Genomic DNA, 4,969 nt, shown 5'->3' with positions numbered 1-4,969 from the left:
TATAATATAAATTTAAACAACATAAATACTAAAAGTTTATATTATATCAATGATTAGTACATAGTTAATGATAAAAAATAAACGAATATTTTATATCATGATCATAAGTACTAAAAATACAGATCCCAGTGTCATTATAAACACCAACAACAACAATATTTTTCAATCTTCTTCTTCAAAGCTTCTCTCAGCAACTTTGACCCCAAAATTGCACAGATGCTGCATGGCTTCTTTGCAATTAACTCAGCAACCTTTTTCACAAGAAAATCCTCAAAGGGTAGCAGTGCCCAATAATAATAATAATAATAATAATAATAATAATAGTAACTACTCCAAAGAGAAAATTAGTGAAAAGGATGATTCAATTGTGTCATAAAAAAGAGAACACATGATGTGAAAAAGGTGAAACAAGATTCAGAGCCCGATTGAGTTGTCAAGAAAGTTAAGGGTATGGACCAAGATATTTAATTTAATAATCACTAATAATCAAGCTGTGTTATTTCTATTTATTTTATCTCGTATATTAAATTGATATATTTTTATCATTGAGTGATATATGAGATTTGTATAATGTAGTAAACGAGTCTTTAGAAAATTTGCTCTGCCCTATCTAGTAAATGAGTATTTTTATCCAATGCATGAAAGTAGTACATATTGAAGATAGAAACAAAAATACATTTTCTATGTAACACTTGATAACATCACAGTAACACAACCAAAACAAAATAACAAAAATTGTTAGTATGTTAGCATGTTACCCTGCATATGGTTTGAATTCTCGGAAGGATTTAAAAGTGACTTGACTTGAAAGAAGATGGCACCATTGACATCCACAGCAATCCTCCTAAGCCTTTCATGCAATATTTTCTTGCCATTGCCATCTTCAGCCTCTAATCAATGAATCTAACCTTCTGTTGAGTAAAAGAGAAAGCACTTCTTCTCAGCTTTAAAATTGATATCAATGAATCAAGTCCTATGGTCTTTCTTATTAGTACCTAAACTATACATAGTTGAAGTCAGTACTAGGATATGAGTTTAGAACTGAATAAACAGAACAGAGTCAACAAACCTGATTGGATCCAAATAAAACTCCTATTATCTATCCCAAAAGAAAAATATTTGTATGCACAAAGACTTGAGGAAATCTAAATTTGAAAGTTTCAAGTAGAGACCATAACCATGGGTTAGTATGCTTCATCATGAAGCACATAAAACAAATTTACTTAACTTTATGATAATATTAATATATCACCTGTACAACAACTCCACCATCTGAATTTTCTTCACCTCTTATGATACTCAAAATCTTCTCAAATACACCTTCAAATATGACAATCTTTTGAATGTCCTATAATCATTAAATAAATTTAAATAAGACAAACACTCTATCATCTAACATAATAAATATAAAAAATACTAGTAGAACAAAAATTTTACCCCAGCTTCACGCGTCAACTGAGTAAGAAGCAATAAGGCCTCGTTCCTTATTACCTGGAGGTAAACTTTGATTATTATATTTCAAGCTTTCTTTCAAAATGAGGATCAATAGGCAACCTATATTAGAATATTCCAATTTTCAAAGGTAAATACTTTTACAGAGTACCAGATTATCACCAACATAGTTATTAAAATTTTAACCAGCCAACATAAACATGAAGGGTTAAACAAGTATATATTGTGTAGCCATATGAGAAAATACAACAATTAAGTTTGAAAAAGTTATTGAGAAGACTGCGGAGCTTTCAAGTCTTGTACCCCGCGATCCATGAGCATATCCATTAGTCGTGTTATTCTACAAGGGATGTTCAATATAGCTTCCTACAACCTGAAGAGGAATCCAGCAAGTGTCTTTAATGAGAAAGATGATTTAACAATTTGAGGAACTAATGCAAATAGAATTTATGATACTAATACCTCTGTAGAGAATTAGTGAGAAGGGCAGTCAGTAGTTGCAAAGTATAGTACCGCACATAATTGAAATTGAAATTGAGCTGAAGTATTACCTTGTAACCAGATCTTAAATCTATCTTCATGGATCACAGAGTTCACCAGAAACTAATTCAATACACAATAATGATTGAGAATTTATCAGAACCTAAAAAGAATTCGATTTTGTTCATGCTCATGGAGCACACACACATTTATGCAAGCATCTCGAGTGCAAATGAAAAATTGGAGAGTAGAAGCTGAAGCTCACCATATCTGATAGTTTTTGGAGTTATTGGTTATTGGCAGCTATACGCTCAATGAATTCCAATTCGTCAGGCAATTCAACCTTCAGCGACTCCAGCAACAACAGCCAAAAATGCCACACCTGCAAAAATATGAACAAAAATTAAGTTACTTCATTCTGTAGAAATCAAAATTAGATAAAAGTGGCATCGAGACCAAATAATAGTCAATGCACACACATGGCACACAAAAGAAAGACAAAAAAATCACAAAGTATTAAAAAATCTCAGAATCAGAGAAATTGAAGATGAAAACCTAAATAAAAAACAATCAGAGAGGTTAAAGTGACATTGAGACCGAAATCATGATTTGAAGATTATATGAGCGCGCAAGACTGACAACAGTGCAAGCAGCAGAGGCGTGTCGGTTACAATCGACGGTGAAGAAGATCGAGTAAGAGTGGTGATTGAGATATTGCAATGTGTTTGAGAGATTGGATTGAGATTGAGATTTGAAGAGTGTAATGCGTGTGAGATTAGCGACAGTGCATGTGGCAGAAGTGAGAATCTGATAAAGAACCTCCCCAACCTCTGCGTTGGACCTCCTTGCGACCATTAACGATGGTTTTGAAGATGAAGGTGTTGTAGGTTCTGCCATATTTTGTTTCTTCCTCGGCAATAGGAATCAAACCTAGCAACAGAGATCTGAGACATGAACGAACAAGAATAGCGATGCAGATCTGAGGGGGGAAGATGAAAACACGAAGAATGATCAATTTGAATGAGTGTGAATGATTGAAGATTGATGGACGGTCATCGGTGATAGTAAGGCCTACGGCGGTGGTCAGCAACGGATGGAAGAGCTTTAGGAGTTTCTCTCTTTAGGTTACTTGGGGACTCTAAGAACCGCAACTAATCAATTGGTTAATTAAGTGATTAATTGTTCAAATTAGACCTCAAAAAGTTAGAGTGAAAATTTGAGAATTTAAAGGTGATTTTTGGACTCATTGGGTTTTTCTGAGTCATAAAATGTGCTCTCTGCGAAAAACCGCAAAAAATCACGAACCGACAGTTAAACCGGTTAAATCGGTTCAAGTCTGCCCGGTACCGCATGAGAAAAAGTGAAAACCAACAAAAACCTTAGAAAAATGTTAGAAATAAAAAATCGGGCGTTAATTTTAAAGGTTTGGCCCGAAGTTGGGCCAAACGGACTAAAATCGCTAACGGGTTGGACCGGACCCAAGTTGGGCCCAAGCCCAACATATAAGGGTTCATAAGTGAACCCACCAGCCACTAAACACAACAACACACAGCAGAAAATAGAAAGGGGAGAAGGGGAAGGAGAAGCACTATTCAGCATCTTCTTCCAAAGCTCATATCTTGAGCTAGAGAGCTCTGATCGCCGCACCGTTTGTGGCTACGCGTTCCTTGTGAAGAGCTCTAAAAAACCCATGTAAGAAATTGGTAAGGAAAGTTCGAAATCTTCTCAGTTCCTCTCTTGAAAATTTCGGGTACCTAGGGCTTGTGATTAAGTGAGTTTTTGTGATTCTTGGTGTTTAGGTTCACTCTAATCCTTGCTTAGCTTTGGGTTTTGACATCCAAATCTGTGGAGAAGGTAAGAGGCTTTGAACTCTTGTAAACTTTTGATTTACGTTGAGCCCTTGGTTGATTTTGTGGTGATTTATATGTATATAGCTTGATTATTGTGAGTTTGGGGCTTGTTGGTGCTTGTTGGAGCTACATTGGTGGTTGGATTTTTGGTTGAAAGCTCATTTGGTTCATATTGGGAATCGGCCAAGGTATGATTTCGGTTTTCTCTATGTAGTATATAATATTCATGGATACTTAGGCTAGTGACCCATAGGATAGGGTTGAATTTGTGTGATTCTTGATGATGGTTGGTTGATGTTGTATGTTGAATTAATATGGTTATGTTGAGAAATAATGATATGGAGATTATGATGTATGATAAATTGGGGTGAATGACTATTGTTGTTTATGGCTTAGAAGCATGAATGAGTTTGATGTCAGAAAATTGATGTTGATATAATGATGAATGGTGAGTGTGTTAGTGGAAAGCTATTGATAATTGTAATATGATGATATTGATGTTGAAAATGATGAGGTATGATGAGAGATTGGTAAAAATTCTGGTTTGTGACCCAAGAGGGTGGTTTTTGGTGAAAAATGAATCTTGGAGTGACTTTTTAAGTGGTTTGGTATGATTTGGAATGTGTATGGTAAGAAATTGTGTAAATGGTGAAGTTTGGTAAAATTGAGTTTTTGGTAAACTTTGTTGGTTTATAAGTTTTGCCTCGGTTTTTGAAACTGATTGAAATTTGTTTAGACTTAAATATTTTTGAAAACCCTTTAAATCGATATAAATTTTGTGAAAATTGGAATTTTCTAGAGGGAGTTATGATAAATCAAAGTTGGTGTTAAAAGTCTGAAATTCTGCAAAGTTGCAAAATTTCATGATTGCTGATATGTACGGGTGCAAACCCTTTTGCGGACGCATACCCTGCAAATATTTTGACCTGTGCGGACGCACACACCTGTGCGCACGCACAAGCAGGGAATTGCATTCTGTTTGTAGCGCTAGCACAGCTTGTGCGCACGCATATCTAAGGAAAAACTTCAACCTGTGCGGACGCACAGGTCTGTGCGGACGCACACGTTGGGAAGGCCAGTCTGTTGGGGGCGCTGGCACAGGTTGTGCGAGTGAACATATTCTGAAAGTTTTGCCACCTGTGCGTACGCACACCCCTCTGCATATGCACACATTTTAAAATTTCCTG

At 35.7% G+C, this 4,969-nt stretch overlaps 1 long non-coding RNA gene across 4 annotated transcripts; it reads right to left on the bottom strand.

Annotated features, from left to right (window-relative positions):
- Positions 1,219 to 2,276, bottom strand: LOC107648234. Of its 4 annotated transcripts, none has more exons than XR_002348875.1 (5): positions 2,198 to 2,276; positions 1,915 to 2,055; positions 1,756 to 1,825; positions 1,438 to 1,554; positions 1,219 to 1,348 (listed from the first exon to the last, which is right to left on the bottom strand). It is a non-coding gene; the product is annotated as an uncharacterized LOC107648234 (long non-coding RNA). The 4 variants fall into 4 exon arrangements; XR_002348876.1 differs by having other exon boundaries at positions 2,004 to 2,055; XR_001621809.2 differs by having other exon boundaries at positions 1,756 to 2,055.

The sequence above is a fragment of the Arachis ipaensis genome, chromosome B06 (genome assembly GCF_000816755.2).
Source record: "Arachis ipaensis cultivar K30076 chromosome B06, Araip1.1, whole genome shotgun sequence".
NCBI lineage: Eukaryota > Viridiplantae > Streptophyta > Magnoliopsida > Fabales > Fabaceae > Arachis > Arachis ipaensis.
Note: the sequence above shows the minus strand (reverse complement) of the source record. Positions and strands in the feature narration are given on the sequence as shown.